The sequence below is a fragment of the Mixophyes fleayi genome, chromosome 1, assembly GCF_038048845.1.
Source record: "Mixophyes fleayi isolate aMixFle1 chromosome 1, aMixFle1.hap1, whole genome shotgun sequence".
In the NCBI taxonomy this organism is placed as follows: Eukaryota; Metazoa; Chordata; class Amphibia; order Anura; family Limnodynastidae; genus Mixophyes; species Mixophyes fleayi.
This window is the reverse complement of record NC_134402.1, coordinates 220,945,083-220,964,399: the sequence shown is the minus strand read 5'-3', so window position 1 is coordinate 220,964,399 and position 19,317 is coordinate 220,945,083. Positions and strand designations below refer to the sequence as shown.

The 19,317-nt window shown below is 40.8% G+C and overlaps 1 protein-coding gene across 2 annotated transcripts in view; it reads left to right on the top strand.

Annotated features, from left to right (window-relative positions):
• Positions 1-5,608: 5,608 nt before the first annotated feature.
• GNG7 (G protein subunit gamma 7) overlaps positions 5,609-19,317 on the top strand; it is a 59,613-nt gene continuing 45,904 nt past the window's right edge. Inside the window, exon 1 of one of the 2 annotated variants that reach the window (XM_075205416.1) lies at positions 5,609-5,703. The gene's annotated coding sequence lies outside the window, so the exon portion shown is untranslated. The remainder of the gene's footprint in view (positions 5,704-19,317) is intronic. The other variant, XM_075205405.1, reaches the window with a different exon arrangement.

Sequence of the window (19,317 nt, the reverse complement as noted above, 5' to 3'; positions counted from 1 at the left end):
ATTTAACAAAAAATATTGCATTTACCCAAAAATTCTCAAGTTAGTTCACAATCAAACCTACTATTGTACTACACTAAATCGCTAGTCCATCTAGATAAAAAAATGTTAACATTAAATAGCCAGATTGTCCCTATTTTCCCTTGAGGAGATAATTCAGTCATTAAAGATCATTTGTTTCATCATTATGAAAAATGTAAAAAAAATAATAATAATAATACATAAATAAAAATAGGTTTGTTGCAATTAATTATGGGTCTTCTTGGCCATTGAAGATCATAATTAACGCAGTTTGGGCTGGCTCGCCATTGTTATAGGATCCTGGGATCCGCCATAATAATGATACAATGCCTTTGATCTTATTAATAACCAATCTCATTAATTATTGGGATATAATGCAATTTGCGTCTTTTTCGCCATTTTAGTCACGTCGAGTAATACGCACCCGTGACATCTCAGATGTGCTTTAGAGGCATTATTTCACTCAACCTTTTGAGCTTTCGTCTAATACCATGGCAACCATAAACAAGGTGTCCCAGTTGTTATGCTTGCGCATGACAACTAGAAAGCCGTAGAAGTGACTTACGCGATTCCTGCGTTTGATAAGGCTATATACAAATATATACATACATATATATCTCGCCTAAATATTACACAAATATCCCACAATTATGTGTTAATCACTAAATAAATACAAATCTATCATCTACCTCACTATACTGCATTATCTATATAAACATCCATTCATCCTATTCATTCCAGTTATCTAAACATATAAAGCAGGCATAAGGATACAAGTCTTTTACTTTACAAAGATAATCAAACATACAGTACATAACTGCATACATACAATACAGATAATACATTATAGATTAAACAGACAATGCTAAAACTTCAAAAGTATATAATATCCTATTCTGTTGTGTGTGTGTGTGTGTGTTTGTATATATTTACTAGTGTATATGCTGTAAGAGAAATGTATAGGAGTGAGTATATCATCAGTATTGCTCAATCGTGTTGTGTGTATAGAGACAGAGAATGAATGTGTTTTAAGAATGCATGTGTGTATGCCATGTGGTCTTGAAAGATGGGGGATGGGATTAGAAGTTGCAGGTAAGTAATTATATATATATACACACACAGTAAATAAACAGATATTTCTTTAAGTGGTAGATAAAGAAAGATTAAAAGAAAGAGAGAGAAAGATATAAGATAACAGAGAGAGTGGCATGTGGTCAGAACATAGAGAGTGAAGGAGATAAGGGGGGTGGAAAGTCATTGTAATGTAATTAGCAAACATTCCTGAAAGTATATGTGAAAAGGCTAAGATCCAGAAAGTTAAATGGAAAACTTTACATATAAGGTAAAGGATTCAAAAGAAAGTTAATAGAAATACATGCAAGCAAGGAGAGTTGTACAGACAGATATAAGAAGTTAAAAGTTACAGATAGAAGCTTACTGGTATGTCCTCAGGGCTCCAGGTGTAAGAGAGGTCCCCAGCTTCCAAGTATGTGTGTGGAGTGATCGAAAGAGACTGATGTGTCTCTCTCATTAGCTTATAAACCGTTACCCATAATGCATTGGTTCGGATGGGAGGGCTTGATCTCTGCCCCGCCCACGCAACTAGATCCGGCCTGTAATTATGACTCACTGCCCTGTGTTTCCTAGCAAGCACATGGCTTTTAGGTTCAAACAAAGAACTTACTGTGGAGCCACATATGAGAGACAATGTCTTTGGTTAGAATGCTCTGGCTTACAGCCAGTTCATATCTTAATCTGTGCATAAGTTTGGCGCATGTAAACAGCAGTGGAATGCTAGTGGCCTTTATGCGTGGCTCAAGCTCCGCCCACCGCGACTGCGTCATCAGCGGCGATATAGGTGCTCCTTCACAGGTAGGAACTTTAGACTTAGAGATTTCCACAGTATTTTACACTTCCTGAACAGGGGCAGGGATTGACATAAAAGTAATTAACAACACCCAGTGTCAGAGTGGGACATTCTGGGGTTGCTGTCATGATAAACCATGTCTTCAATCAGGTGCTGTTAATTAATTAACCACTGCCTCCATCTGACAAATGTAAAACATTTGCCAGGTCTATCTCAGCGAAGCCCTACCCACCACCACTCAATTGCTGTAGTACCCAACTATGTAACCTAGACATTGGAATATTCCAATATTGCTCAAACTTCATCAGGTTACAATTTTTAAATGATGCCATTCATGTTCAGTTGGATTGAGATCTGGGCTTTGACTAGGCCACTTCAGGACATTAACCTTTTTGGTGGTGAGCCCCTCCATTTTGACTTTTGCTATATGCTTTAGTTCACTGTTCTGTTGGAACTCCAAACTCTCTTGTAGACTGCAGTAGGTGTCCCTCAGGATTACACTGTAGTCTGATCTCCACTTCACCCTCAACATCTCTAAGCCTTCCAGTCCTGCTGTAGAAGAGCATTCCAATAACAGGATACTGCCATCACCTTGCTTGACAGTAGGGATGGTGTTTTCAATGTGATGTGCATTGTTAGGTTGGCCCCAAGCCTAGTACTTTGCATTGAGGCAGACAAGTTCAGTTTTGGTCTCATCAAACCATATAATCTTTCTCCACATGTTCATGTCTCCCACATGTCTTTGGGCAAACTGTAGCCAGGCTTTGATGCAACTTTGTTTCAACAAGTGCTTTCTTCTTACCACCCTCCCATACAACACAGATTTATGAAGCATGCTTACTATTGTTGTTTGATACACATTTACTCCCATCTCCATCATGGAAGCTTCTAGCTTCCTTAGAGTTTATATTCGCCTCTTGTTGGCCTCCATTACTACAGCTCTTCTCACAAAGACACTCAGTTTTGGAGGATGGCCTGTTCTAAGCAGATTAACAGTTGTTCCATATTTTCTTCATTTTTGTATGATGGATTCAACTGTGCTGCAGGTATGCCCTGCAAATATCAGCCTTTTGCGAATTGTTCCAGGTTTCCCAATTGGTACTTTTTAATAACCTTGTCCTGGATCTGCTTGGAATTTTGTTTTGTCTTCATTTTGTACTCTTTGTTTGGAAATGCACTAACTGTCTGGAGGCGGTCACAGAAACAGGTGTATTCCCGACCATGGCCTTATCTGTGTGGAGTTTGCATGTTCTCCCCGTGTTTGTGTGGGTTTCCTCCGGGTGCTCCGGTTATCTCCCACATTCAAAAAACATATTAGTAGGTTAATTGGCTGCTATCAAAATTGACAGTAGTCTCTCTCTCTCTCTGTCTGTGTGTGTATGTTAGCAAATTTAGACTGTAAGCTACAATGGGGCAGGGACTGATGTGAATGAGTTCTGTGTACAGCACTGCGAAATCAGTGGCGCTATATAAATAAATGGTGATGATGATGATGAAGGTTGTTTACTTCAGTGGAAATCTAATATGGATATAGCAAGGGGGTAAATACTGAGGCAATCACTTTTTTTTCCCATTTTTATGTTCATTATCTCTAACTCATCTCTCGCATTGGGGTGCCCCATACTCTTTGTGTATTGCTGCTATCACACACTAAAAATAGCGGCAAATTGGTATTTTGACAGAGGTGTATTATCCTTGTGCCAGAAATATACTCTCCTTCTGCTCTGCCTGATCTTCACTTTGTACTGGATAACATGCACTGCAGCTATCCCCTGATCAGGTTCTTTGTGTGCCTACTACTTTAGTCCAGCTGCCTTGTATGCCATGTGTTGAACAGTAAAGATTTTTTAACCAGGGCATCTACACTGACAGGCCAATTTGCCATATGTGAGAAGGGCAGATTAAATCCTGTTATTGCCCAATTGGGGTCCAATACATAAACAAGTCCCACTGAAACTCATCCATCCGAAACCAGGATAAAAAAATCTGCTATGGTGTTCTACACTCCCGGCACTTGGCTTGCTTTGAAGTTAAATGTTTAGCATTTCAACACCAGCCATCACAAAAGGTTAATTTGTGGGGGCAAGATTGCCGAATGGGTATTTATTGCCTGAACGATGCCTAGGTTTTCACACCAAAACCTAATATGTCCTTGTTCTTCAGCTTACTTCCCCACAGTTCTACTGCATCAACAATATGGAAGAGTTCTATTAATTGCAAGTTCTTTGTCAGGCCTTACTGCTACAGAACTAGCACGGCCTATTCAGCAGTTATAGGTAGCTTTCTAAATCTTGAGTACTGTCACATTGTTGCTTCCGCACATCCAGGAGCCCTGGTTTAGACTTTCCACTGGTTCACCTGTGAGAACATTTCTAAGCCAGGTTAGGAAATCTTTCATGTCCAGGGGTGCCGAGAGGGTGGGGGGGGTACAAAATACCCGGCCCGGACCTGCCAAGGGGGCCCGGGGCCCCACTGGAAATCTATAGTTAGAAAAAAAAAAAAAAATTAAAAGTTTTAAAAAAAATCTTGGGGTTGTTGCGTGCACGCCCGCGAGTGCGCGGGGGGATCGATAGTGGGTAAAACCCTTTCAACTAAGGTACCTTCAGACGCCAGATCACCAGATCATGTGACTGCAGCGGTCACATGGTACTCTGTGCGGGCGGACTGCTGGTTATGTTCCCGTCCTGTGTGCTGTGCAGTGGAGTATAAGGTAAGAAAAGAAGGAGGAGTGCTAGAGAGGGCTCATGAGTGACTAAAGGTGCTGGAGAAGGTGCATGTGTGAATAAAGATGCTGGAGAGGGGCATGTGTGACTAAAGGTGCTGGGCAGAGATGGGCATGTGTAACTAAAGGTGCTGGGCAGAGAGGGGCATGTGTGACTAAATGTGCTGGGCAGAGAGGGGCATGTGTGACTAAAGGTGCTGGGCAGAGATGGGCATGTGTAACTAAAGGTGCTGGGCAGAGAGGGGCATGTGTGACTAAATGTGCTGGGCAGAGAGGGGCATGTGTGACTAATGGTGCTGGGCAGAGATGGGCATGTGTGAGTAAAGCATGTGGGGAGAGTGGGGGCATGTGTGACTATAGCTGCTGGGCAGAGAGGGGCATGTGTGACTATAGCTGCTGGACAGAGAGGAGCATGTGTGACTAAATGTGCTGGGCAGAGAGGGCCATGTGTGACTAAAGGTGTTGGGCAGAGATGGGCATGTGTAACTAATGGTGCTGGGCAGAGATGGGCATGTGTGAGTAAAGCATGTGGGCAGAGAGGGGGCATGTGTAACTAAAGCTGGGGGGCAAGTGTGATTAAAGCACGTGGGCAGAGGGGGGGCAAGTGTGATTAAAGCATGTGGGCAGAGGGGACATGTGTAACCAAAGCTGCTGGGCAGAGGGGGCATGTGTAAGTAATGCATCTTTCTGCAGGAAGGTGGCCTAGGGCTTTTCACCTGCTAGACACACCTCCAAAGATGCACAGCCACACCCCCAATGGTATGACTTTACATGCTAATCACCTATAGGGGGTGGGCAAAATTCCTCTTGGCAATCCTGCTCAAGTCTGTGGAGTAAATAAAGTTTACAAAACAGTAGGTTGTGATAAGAAAACTGTTGGCAGAATACCCACACATTTATCTCACACCCAACTCGATTGATGTGTTTAAAAACCCTACAAGTAAATAGTCTGTAACAACTAAATGCTCGTCCACACACGTGCACGGCTCAGAGCGAGCGGACGCGCGCATTGACCTACCACCGCGTGCTCGCGGCCCCGCCTCTTGCGCTCATTTCGGATAGGAGAGGCGGCTGATGCTGCTCCCGGAGCCCGCGGGTGAGAGGTCATGTGACCGGGGAAGTGGGCGGAGGGGGGGAATCACCCACCCACCCTGTACTTTATATTGCATCGCAAACTATGTGCTGCAACACACAATGTTAGCACTCACCATACATTGACACAAAACGCTATTAGATTCGTTTACACTGTGCATGCTCGCCACACTAATCTGTCACAGGAGCTGTTCATTGCCATAAGGTGCTGATAAATATGAGTATTGCTATACCGGGTTTATATTGGGCTTTCCTTACTGCTCTTTCTGAGCCGGCAGGAGTCCTTCTTACTAATGGAACTGTGTGAGCAATACGTTACTGCTGCTTTACATTGCCCACAGCTCTGAATGCAAAAGTGCGAAGCACCCATGCATAGATTCTCAGTGCTGCCAGTGGTGTTTCGTGTTTATTAATGGAAATCTACTTGCAGATGCATTCTCAGCCACTATGCAAGCCCAGCAAGGGTTAATATGTATCCTAGTTTATCTGTTGAGTTTGTGCTACATTAATTTGGTTTAGCATATGTTTGGTAATTTTATTTAGAGTGCCATTGATTCGATTGATAACCATTTCTCTTCCTAATGAAACACCCCTATACGCTTGTAATAATAATTTCACTGGCGCATGGGGCACACACAGGCACTAAAATAGAAACACTTCATTCATCTTGTCATAAGTTATATTATTTAAGTTTTATATTCATAAGAGGATTTTCAATTCAGCGCAATATGTCTCCGGAACGTCCATGCAGACACATTTCCTCGCACCCCATAGAGGTGTGACTCAAAGAATTTTGAGCGGAGATTCCCTACCATAATGGCCGGCAATGTGCGCAGCTGGACATCGTTGCCAATTGAATCTCCCCCATAAATGCTTACGTTTATATATGTATGTTTTGGAGAAATATTTCCAGCCCTGAACTAATTTTATTTTAGGTTTAGTGGTCCTTTAATGTAGAGCTAACAAATAAAAGTTGTGATTTAACTTGTGTTTTCAGCTGTGAATATGCAACAAAATGAATATCATTGGATGGTATTTTCTTGCCAACCCTATGTCATAGCTCTGATGTAGAATGCACTTCTGTTGTGACAAGTCTCTATTACACTACATATTGTAAGACTAAGGAGTCTATTTACTACAGTGCGATCAGCCATAAAAACAGAGAAAAACAGAATTTTTCTCCATAAGATGTCCATCTCATAACTCATGAAGGGTTCAACTCAGGAGAAATCATAGTTATCTCCTGACATAACCCATTTAGGTATTCAATTTATTAACCTGTCATTTTCAGTGGGTTCCATATTATCGTTTTCATAATAAGATGATTTGAAAATGATTGCTATTAAATGCTAATACTCATTCGTGTGAATGGAACGTGTATGGTGGACACTATTTTACTATTTGATCAAAATCTATGTAAGCAGGAGAGAAGATATCCAGCTTAGACCATAAGATCCATCGGAGCACCAGTAACTAAAACCTTGATAAACATTATTTCAGATCAGATAGCCATTTCCATTATTTTCGAGTGCAAATATAAGCATGTATTAAAGTTGGTTTTAACCGATCTACTTGTGAGCTGGAACCTTCAGCTGACATGTATAGATTTACTTTAAAACAATTGTAGTCTGTTCTCTCTAATCCATATTCAGTACAATAACACAAGTAAGACTACAGGGTTTTGTTTTGTTTTTTGTGCCATTATAGCAATGTTGTAGTTCTCTGCAAAACAATTAAATCTTAGTGCTGTAGTGAATCCAGAATCTTTTTTTTTTTATCAAGGGAGCAACAAAATGAACTATGTTTGTATGCCATTGCATTTAAATTGGATGGTATCAATTTGAAATCTGATTATACCCTTGCATTATTGTTTAAAAATGTCCCCTTTTCACTGATATAGCTGTGGGGACCCATGCCTGGTGTCTCTGCAATTCGGTACCCCAACCAGCAATGTTCTCCAATAACAACGATCAGAAAAGGTGTTGCAAAGAGAGCTGTTTTAGTGGCTGACAGAGATATTGTTTGCACAGACTTTCCTCTGTGTTCATTAAATTTCTGTTTTAGAAACCTTGGTTGTCAACGCCAGTAGAAGCAGTATTGGAGCTCTGGCATGGGTGAGTGCTCCCCAAGACTCCCACAGCTCAGCTACTCGGAGAGAGGTTGATGTTTATTTAAAAATATTGTAAGGTGGAACTAGCCATTAAACCAAAAAAATGAATAAGACATTTTTTAAGTTGCTAATTTTTAGTATCATAATAGTATCATAATCAATATTATCTTTCCTGGAGACAGCTTACAAAATGATATCAATCACTATAAGTTCATGGAATGCTCCTGTGAGGCCCTTGGCACTGGCATTCCTGTAGTTATGTTGACATACTTACATACTGCCTCAGCTGCTGCCGGACACTAACTTTTCTTTAAATTAATTAATCAAAAAACTTCTCCCTGTCACAGTGCATTAATTCCACTTTATCTGTTAATGGTTGAGTACTATTCTATTTTTCTATACTTTATTGTGCAGATTTTGTTTACATCTCACTCAGCAGTCTCTATTTAAAGTGTCACAGTTGCATCTTCCAGTTTTCACTATATCAAATACCCCTGTCCCTAAATGTCATTTGCATATTTAGAGATGTCTGTCACTGACTCTTATTTTGACTTATGACACTTATCAATTTCCCCCTTATTATCATAATTTATCTTCCCCTATAATTGTTTCCCTCAGTCTCTGATTCCCATTATGTCTTATTTGTTTGTTCCCTAATTACTCCTGCACTCTCCTTGTTACTCTCAGTTTCCCTATCTTTTCCTCCCTCATTTCTCTATATTTCCACTCTCAGACCTCTTTCAGACATGCTTCAGATTTTGTCATCCCCTACTTATGTCTCTATTAGACGGCCCTCACAGTAGATCTATCCATTCTCAGATCTCTGAATGCTCTCTGACTGCATCTATCCATATCTCAAAGCTCTTTTATTGCCCTCTGAACGCATCTATCCCCTTCTCAGACCTCTCTAACTGCATTTATCTTGTCTCAGACCTCTCTGACTGCATCTGTCCCGTTCTCAGACCTCTCTGACTGCATCTGTCCCGTTCTCAGACCTCTCTGACTGCATCTGTCCCGTTCTCAGACCTACCAGACTGCATCTATCCCGTTCTCAGACCTCTCTGACTGCATCTGTCCCGTTCTCAGACCTCTCTGACTGCATCTGTCCCGTTCTCAGACCTCTCTGACTGCATCTGTCCCGTTCTCAGACCTACCAGACTGCATCTATCCCGTTCTCAGACCTCTCTGATTGCATCTATCCCGTTCTCAGACTTCTCTGACTGCATCTGTCCCGTTCTCAGACCTACCAGACTGCATCTATCCCGTTCTCAGACCTCTCTGATTGCATCTATCCCGTTCTCAGAGCTCTCTGACTGCATCTGTCCCGTTCTCAGACCTACCAGACTGCATCTATCCCGTTCTCAGACTTCTCTGACTGCATCTATCCCGTTCTCAGACTTCTCTGACTGCATCTATCCCGTTCTCAGACCTCTCTGATTGCATCTATCCAATTCTCAGATCTCTCTGATTGCATCTATCCCATTCTCAGACCTCTCTGATTGCATCTATCCCATTCTCAGACCTCTCTGATTGCATCTATCCCATTCTCAGACCTCTCTGATTGCATCTATCCCATTCTCAGACCTCTCTGATTGCATCTATCCAATTCTCAGATCTCTCTGATTGCATCTATCCCATTCTCAGACCTCTCTGATTGCATCTATCCCATTCGCAGACCTCTCTGATTGCATCTATCCCGTTCTCAGACTTCTCTGACTGCATCTATCCCATTCTCAGACTTCTCTGACTGCATCTAGCCCGTTCTCAGACTTCTCTGACTGCATCTAACTGTCTCAGACCTTTCTATCTGCATATATCCAGTTCTCAGACTTTCCTGACTGCATCTATCCCTTTCTTAGACCTCTCAACTACAGGTTTTGAAACCGCCCCTCCGCTCAAGAGTGGATTACCTGATCTGTGGGCAGGTGCACACGCGCCTTTCAGACTACAGAAACTCTATTCCTTTTCTTTTGAAATACCACTATGCATGCCATGAACATTGAAGAGGGAAGAAACCCAAACCTCTATGCATCATCTAAAAATCCATTAATCGGGGGCCAAGGATATCTATTAATCTAGAGAATGTATACACAGAGATTCCATCAGAGCCATGGAATTTATTGCGTAGTGTTACTTGAGTGGCTTTCTTAATTTCTTCTAGTGTTTAGGGACTAATGGTTTGTTATCGGGTTGCCATTATTTTGGTGAGAATTTTGAAATACTGATTAAGAAGGGAGATAGGGGCATACAAGTGTGGGGTCATTGCCCCGATTTGAGTAGGAGAATTATTCTGGCGTCATTGAAATTACAGGGAGTAGTTCCATTGGTAAATATATGATTAAATAATTAGTATGAGATGATTCTTCAAAAGTTTATAATATTCAGGTCCAAATTCTGGTCCAGGACATTTATCATTGGCTAGGGAAGCTATAGTACATGCAACATTGGCTTTGTGATGAGATCTTCCAAGATTGACTTCTCCTCAGGTTGTAGTTAAGGCATTTTGCAAGAACCTGATGTCCTCATCTTTGCTATCTGGTTCCACTGTATACAAAGCTTTATAATAGTGCATAAAGGTGTCACAGATTGTGGCTGGGTCAGATAAAAATGTGTTATTTTGCTTCAAGAGCGTGACCTAAGTTTTGAATCAGGGGCCTTTTACCAGGTTAGCAAGGAGTTTCCCTGACTTATTACCTCATATGTGAAATTTATTCTTTTGGCAATCATACTGGTGATGTGCTTTTTCAATGAGGAATCTGTCATATATTTGTTTGTCTTGTAAGTAATTAATTTTGTTAGTGGCAGAGTCCTGTTGTTTATACAGTTGATATGCTGTGAGGCAGTGCTAAGTTCAGAACGTTTGCCCAATAATTCCTTGTTTTTACTGTGAATGAAAGACATAACATGGACCCTAAGGACTGCTGTTCAGGTCTCCAGAATAATATCGAATTGTCAACATTTTCAATGTTGTCATCATTATAGTTATGCCTTGTGGTTTGAAGGAATTGATTAAAGGTTTTCCGATTGAGACATATAATCGGGAAACCTCCAATTTTTCGAATTGTATTAAGGTGTGTCCAATTTGAGTGTCATAAGGAGTGGGGTATGATCGGAGATTATGATATCTTTAATAGAAGTACACCTAATCCTATGAAATAGAAGTTTGGAAACCAATAGGTAATCTATATGGTATTGGGTGCCATGTGGATGGGAGTAAAAGGTGTAATCCCTCTTCAGGGGCTTATGAATGCGTCTTGCATATAGCAAGCCAAAGTGTGTCATGAGAAGGGATATGTTGTTAGGTGGGGTGATATGTCTAGGATTATTGACCTATTATTTGTCCAGGCATGGATCACTGACTGAATTGAAGTCCCCTCCAATGATGTCGTCCTCCCCATTCTAGAACCTTTTGAAGAATGCCTGTGAAAACAAATGATTAGGTTGCTTTACGGGAGCATACAAGTTAAGCAATGTAAATTTTGCATCATCAATAGACACATATAGCAAGATAAATCTGCCTTGATGGTTGAGGAACAACTTTTCAATGGAGAAGGTAAGTGACTTGCGGTTCCTCTCTGTTTATTAACATAAGGGGCTGAGACAGTGTCCTATCCGTGAGTCATGTAGAGTAGACATATTGGGGGGAATTCAATTAGCTGTGATGTTTCTGAGGAACATCGTGGTCGCAGGATTTTTGCAGAAATCTCCGCTCATAGAGGTGCGGGGAAAAAAATGAGTGGAGATTTTACCATAGCAATGGTAAAAATACGCAGCCACCATGACATCATGGGAAAACCCCTTAGACCAGTGTTGGCTAACCTGTGACACTCCAAGTATTGTGAAACTACAAGTCCCAGCATGCTTCGCCAATATATAGCAGCTTATTGCTGGAAGGGTATGCTGGGACTTGTAGTTTCACAACACCTAGAGTGTCACAGGTTAGCCAACACTGCCTTAGACTATAAATAGAGCTTGCGGCTCTGTTATTTTCATTTGCGACGGGTTGCTTGTGTGATGTACACGCATAGTAAACGGTGTGTTTATGTATGTGTTTGTTTTTTTGATCAAGCATGTTAAAGATGGATTACAAAATGGGGTCCTTGTGACCAGAAGAAAAGAAGAAGATTACAAGCCATGTAGACTTACAAATGGGTGTCTATATGACCCGAAGAAAAGAAGACATTTTCAAGCATGGACTATTTGGATCTACAATTTATTTGGACATCTTCCATGGACCTTTATTGGAATTACAAAATATTTTGAGCATGGGTTACAAGCCATTTTGGATTAAAAGCTGCTGACATCGAATGAAGAAATCTGATTGGTGGGCTTTTATTATTTTGAATAAATAGATGTGGTAATAAAGAGGGTGTTTGTGTATTTTTGGAGGTTTTATTATTTTTATCAAAATTGTGTGGTTTGAATAAGGGTGTTGTGAATCATTTAATATTTTTCTTTGTGGAACTACAGGTCGCAGCAAGGCTTGGGTGTCGACATGTTGGCACTTGTGGTTCTACAAGCACCAGCGTACCCAGACTGTTTATGGCAGCCCGGCTTGGCTGGGACTTGTAGTTCCACACACAAAAACGGTGTTTTGTTTATTTTTTATCACATTACTTCCTAGGAAATCCTGCCCAGCGCTGAACAGCCTGGGGTTGGTTGTCATTATGGCAGGGGGACCCCCTGCTAGGTGTCCCTTTGCTACAGTGCCACCCACCCTGGCTGGTTTTTCTATTGCTGGTTGCGTGGAAATCGGGGGGACCCCATGCAAGTTTTTTCCCTATTTTAGCTCAACCAGCAGTAGTCTGGCAGCACTAGGGTTAATAGTGCTTAGAGGGGAGAGACCACGCATTTTTTTTTTTTTTTTACATATTCATAAGATTTTAAGATTAGACAGCCTGGTCCTGCGGCTGTACAGGCAGGCAGAGTAACAGTGATGTGTTTGACAATATCGCCTATAGAAGGCAGCGTGTTGTATCTGGTGATTTTGATTTTAAACTCGGCCGAGCTTCATACATTTGGCGATTTGTATAGCTAGAGTTGGGAAAAATCAAGACCGGATTTGAAGCGATTTTTAAAGAAATTCATTTCCGGTGATTCCGTCGGTTGATACATCGGCTATTTTAAACTCGCCCGAGAAAATTGCTAGAATTTCAAAATCGCAGCTTGATACATTTACCCCCAGGGGTCCTCCTATAGCCGTCCAGTACTTCAGCTTTATCAGCATAATTTAAGATTTTATAATAACTGGCCTAGAGTGGTTAGAGTCCTATCATTTATCAGGGTCAAGTCTGTGTGCCATTTCAATGACCAAGGGACCACCTTTGGAGTTCATTGCCAATTGTTGGGGGGAGCCAGAAGCTCAGGAGAGAATTCATGAATTCGGGTATGCCCACAATTTTCAGATTCTTACATCTACTGTGGTTCTCCAAATCGTCAACCTTTTCAGCAAAATAAGTGAGCAGTTTTGATTGCAATTCTATGGTGCCCTTAGCAGTACGGAGTACATCCTTTACATTTGAAATTCTCTGTTCAGTTTCATCAAGGCGTCGAACATGATGGTTGAGTTGAGTGAGAGCTGAATCTAGAGGATTAGACTGTTTTTCTTCTAACAATGGCCCAAGAACCAATGGTTTCTTTTTCGATGCTTTGGCAAGCTTTGTGAATCTGATTTTTTCAGCGAAGTCTGCTGAGAGGTGTATTAATCAAAGTTGCTAGACTGGAGGCTTTGACAGTTCTCCGGTGGGATAGAGGATGAAGATTTTGCAGGTTTAGATTGCTCAGAAATTTTTCAATGTTACAGATGTAAGATAAGGAATGTTCCTGTTACAGGTTTACTGAGAGGCTTGACACGAATGATGAAAGGTGGAGGCTTTAAGCTACATAGTCACTATAGATTCACATGTGGGGTTCAGGTGTCTCCAGTGCACAGGGTGTTAAGGAGTGATAAAGTATGCACTTAAGGTCAAGATCTGATGATGGTAATAGGCCTGGATGTGAATAGGGTCAAAGACAAGGCTATCCTGTGCAACAGTTACTGCCCAAAACCACACAAGGCCACCAGTGAGTAGATTATAGTAAGTGATTGCCAACTTTCAAGTAGGCCACAAGGTGGCAGCAGAGAGTCTGCATGTGTCAGAGGATCTGTGGTGAATGTGATTATATATGTCTGGCTATAGTTCAGGAACAGGGGAGATATCGGGAAGTGGATGCCTGCAGTTACAGTTGTAGTTTTCAGGAGTAGTAAGCTCTCTTCAAATACCGGGACACAGTGATGAGGGGAAAAGGAGTATCCGCACCTCACAATGTGCTGGAGGTGTTTAAAGTGGCTATTTTGGTGGTCAGGCGGGTAAAGTCATGGGGGTCCCGCCTGCAGGCAGGGCCCTCTTAAGAACCTCTTGGGCCCCCGGACACAGCAGTGCACCGGGGCCCCTATATATACAAAAAAAATAAAAAATGATTTTATATATATATATATATATATATATATGGGCCCTGCAGCCCAGGGGGGCCCTCCGGAGGCAGAAAAAAAAAACCCCTGCAAAAAAAGAAGAAAATACTTACCGTGCTGTCAGCTGGCGATCCGGCTCCCTCCCTGGTCTCCTCCTCCGCCGCGCTCCGCAATGGATGTCGGGCGGGCGTGATGACATCACGCCCGACATGCACTGCCAGCGCGACGGAGGAGGAGACCAGGGAGGGAGCCGGATCGCCAGCTGACAGCACGGTAAGTATTTTCTTCTTTTTTTGCAGGGTTTTTTTTTTTCTGCCTCCGGAGGGCCCCCCTGGGCTGCAGGGTCCCCGGGCACCTGCCCAGCGTGCCCAATGGGAAAGACGGCCCTGCCTGCAGGGCTGGTAAGTATCGGAACATGTCCACCAAGATCCAGAGACAGCGCAGAGGTGTTCTCAGTGGTTGCAGGTCCGTCGGGCGGCCCAGACCTTGAACCAGGCAGACAGTCAGGGTGACACTTGGATGACCGCTGACTCACTCCAAACAGGAGGAACCAGCCAGGGATTCCTTAGTCTGTAGTACAGGTGAAACTGTTGTTCTGGGAGCTGGTCCCACGGCACCAGGACTAGTCTTGTAGAAGTAGGTAGGTAAGCAGCGTGTAGGTAACGCCAGATTCGACTCTGGGCAGAGAGTGACCACAAATGTGAAAAAGTCTACTCAAAAGGTGAGTCAAGGGAGTAGCAAAGGTGTTAAAACCGCAATGTAAGAGATAGCTGGCAGCTTGGGAGAGAACGATCCGCCATCTTTGGCTTCCAAGCCCCCCCGAATTAGAGGTTTTACAGAAATTTTGCGTTCATTTGTCCTTGTGTCCCATAGAGGTGCGCAGAAAAATATACCGAGATATCTTACCGTAATGGCCAGCAATATGCGCATCTGAACATCAAAGCAATGTTTAGCGGCACCTCATGCTGAATTGAATCTGCCCCTCTTACAACTTGTAATTAATTGGGTATGTATTTAGGAAGAAATAATTGTATTCAAAGCAATGTGTGCCGATTTAAATCAACTTTATTTTAATCACGATTTAAATCGTGAGTTAAATCACATGATTTTTTTAACAAAAAATATTGATGTAAATCACCATTAAAAAAAATCCAGGGTTTTAACAAGCTTTTAAATGATAATTGTCGTACTGTGCAATATGGACCATAGTCCTTTGATTAGCTGTTCTACTAGTGAATGGTCTGTATCTACGGCTATTGCTTGCTGACCTAATTTAATTATGACTCAAGATACAAAGAGGCACAGGCAACAGATAAGTCCAGACAAGAAACAGATAATTCCAGAATTCAGAGAGAATGACCAACACCACCCTACACCAGTGATTCAAGTTCAGAGAGAAAGGACAGTTAAAAAAGAAGTAACTTATCACTGTAAAAGCAACCCTGTTTAATGGCCTCTTGTTTGACCATGATGTTGTGTCAACAGTGACACCAATAGACTGGTGGAAAATGCACATTGGTTCAGAAAGTATAGCTGGTCATGAAAATATCATGGTAGCGGTAGAGCAATTGCTAACAGCTGCAACATCATCAGCTTCAGTAGAAAGAATAATTTAAATTTGGATCGGTGCGTTCAAAACTGAGAAACTACTTGGGTACTGACAAAGCTGCAAAACTTTTGTTTCTTTTTAAGTCGTTCAATAAACCTAATGTGAAGGCTCATTCAGATTTACAAATCAGGCTAAGGAAATTGCCAACTATTGTATCTTTTAACATCATTGCTGTTTCTTTCCTTTTGCAGTTTGTGTTGTGATTTGTGTGTAGTTTGCTGTGCCCTGCCATGATTGGTGACACTGTCAAGTCATTTAAATTGAATATATTAAAGATACAGTATTTTAAAATAACTTTGTATTATTGTTTTTACTTGGTTTATTCGTTTACTTGATCATTTTTTTTACAAATCAAAAGAATCAAAAAAAATCTGATTTAAATAAAAAAATCTAATTTAAATCAAAGTAATCTTATTTTTTTTTTTTAAAAAAAAAATCTTATTTTTTTCATACTCTGGTTAGAAGGGGGTTGTATATATACTTATGGGTTTGTCTGTTTTAGGTGTTTATATGATTTTTGTATTTGATATTTTTTATATTTTACTCTGTTGCAAGTATAATGACTTGTGTACTAGTAAATCAGTATAAAAAATAGTGTTATTTTTTTATTTCTTTGATTTGCTACTTTAATAACCACCGATTTTGTTCAGTAAAAATTGTCATATATCTGAGTAGAGAAACCCCATGAACCAGGTGGCAAATGTGCCTAAAAATGACTGCTGATACTTAAGTTTTGGGTCTGTATTTATGTCAGTCTGAGAGTCAGATCGCTTGCTAAATTTAAAATATGTGCCTTGTGTATTTTGCCAGCCAAATCTGTTCTTAGTCACACTGCACATCTAATAATTCTGTACTGTAGCTCAATACCATACATGGTCATCTTGGGGACATTCCCACTAGGGGGCGACAGAAACTAAGGATAGACTTTATTTTGTGTGCCACAATACTTGGAGAACAGTGTGAATGATGTGATGTAACTAGCAGTTGAGTCCCTGCCTACTATTGTTTTCTATTCATTTGATGAGCATTTAACATGTTAAAAATAAGAACAGCAGATATGTGAAGTGCAAATACTAGCCATTGTGTTAAATGTGCCCCACCTGAATTTTCCAAACTGATGATAATGGGGTAATACCTAGTATTTGAGGTCTGTTTGCTTTTGTTTTTTTATTTTTTTATTAATATTTTTCATTATTCATGTTAATAATTTGTTCTTTATGTTCTTAATGTTCCTAATATGAGTCAGGTATTGATCACCACTACTTGCTGTTCTCTAACAGCTTGTTCCATAGCACACAGAAAATACATGTGCTAGTAATAGGCAGGCTAGTATTTCAAGTCATTACAGAGTGACTTTTAGCAGAAGTATTTTCCTTGCATAACTGACAAGAACTTGGAGCAAACTGAACAGCTATTAGTCTGGAGCGATAACATGACTAGGTTATATTATGTCACTTTCTGGGCCATAAGTTATTCCCCAGACACTTGGCAGAGATTTACTAAATTGTGGTTTTATCAAACTTCCATTTTTCACACAGTATAATGTGAGGTTTGCAAACCCTGCAATGTATCGAAGACAAATCCGCACATCAAACTACATAATTTAAAACAACCAAAGCTACAACTGCTATGTAGATTTTAAGACCTGGAAACATACAATGCTTCAAGTGGCAGTTGAAATCTCTTTCAGTTTGAGCATGTTGCTTATAAAAAGGGATGTGGTTGATATTGTTAATCTGTCAATATTGCCGATGTGATTGGTGAAACTATTGGTGTTCATATTTTTGTTTTGCTTTACAAAATATGGAGACGAATCAAGTTAGGAGAAGGAGGGAGGGACAGCAGCTGTGGCGTGTGTACTGCTGGCATTGCGTTTGTAGAGACAGATTGTCCCTGTATCCCCTCTTTTTAGTTGAAGTATAACTAGGTATATTCTCTACCTAGTAATATTAGAATAAAGTTATGCTTAGTGGAGCGCATGGTGAGCACATTTGGCTTTGGATAACCTAGATCGGTATGTTAAAGCTACAATCCCACATAGCAGGTTTTTTTTCCCCCTTTAAAAAGCAAGTTAAGTGCTTTTGAAGCATGCATCATTATCTCCTTTTCAAAATCTCTCCAGAGGGGTGACCAGTTTGCCTGCCAGTCATACACACAGTCTCGCAGCTCTCAGAATGTTACATGAAGGTAGAGAAGGGAGAGGAAGGGGGATGATTTTACAGTGCATAGCGTATACAAAACTCAGGGGCCTTCCAAAGCCTACCCGCTCACCACATCACATACCATATGACTGTGGGTGCCATGGTAGTCACATGACACTGTGGACAGAATTATAAATAATTAATAGCAGTCTGAATAAATATTCCAAGGAGACATGGTAATTACAAAGATTTTTCTTATAGTTTGCTTTTGCATAGTAATTTATGTTTAAAAAAAAACAAAAAACACCAAAAAGTAAATAACTAATTGGTTGGTAAAAAGTAGGTATATAAATTAGTAATAAATTAATAATTAAAATGAATATAGCAAAGGTGATGGATTTAAGAATATTAGTGAAATACTAATAGAGAAAATAAGGTTATGGAATTGTAAGAGGTCAAATGGCTGAATTAAAATTAAATAGGTTAGACATTTAATATGATAGTTATCTCACAATGTAGACAATCGATTAAGGATTATGCAAGTATCATAATTACAATAATAATTATTGAGAATTTTTTGGGGAGAAAAAGGAGGAGATATAACAGAAGAATCAACAGAAAGTACTGAAATATGTTAGTTAGTAATAGAAATGTGTGAACGAGAGAATGGGTGTATTGAAAAAATCAGAAAATGAACACAAATATATGGATATACACACTATATGGACAAAAGTATTCGGACGCTTGACAATTACACCAACAGGGACTGTAATGACATTGTATTCAAATACATATACTTTAATATGGAGTTGGTCCCCCTTTTGCAGCGATAACAGCTTCCACTCTTCTTGGAAGGCTTTCCACAAGATGTTGGAGTGTTTGTGGGAATTTCTGCTAATTCATTCTGCAGAGCATTTATGAGGTCAGGTACTGATCTTAGATGAGAAGGCCTGGCCCAATCTCCATTCCAGTTCATCCCAAAGGTGTTCGAAGGGGTTGAGGTCAGGGCTATGTCAAGTTCTCCACACTGAACTCATCAAACCATGCCTTTGTAGTTTTTACTTTGTGCCCTGTGACTTGGTATGCTGAAGCATTAAGATTGTAAGATTGCCGGTGGTCAATGGCACTGACAGAGGAGATACAATCTATTCACATCCCCATAGCATTTAGCAAAAGATTATTTTCTAATAGACTCACCACTCGCTACCAAACTTCTTGGAACTGGGGTCCACCCGTTCGCCTAGACAGATCACATAGGAGTATCTCTCCAACTAGATATAGCAAACCTCCCCAAGCAAAGCAGGACA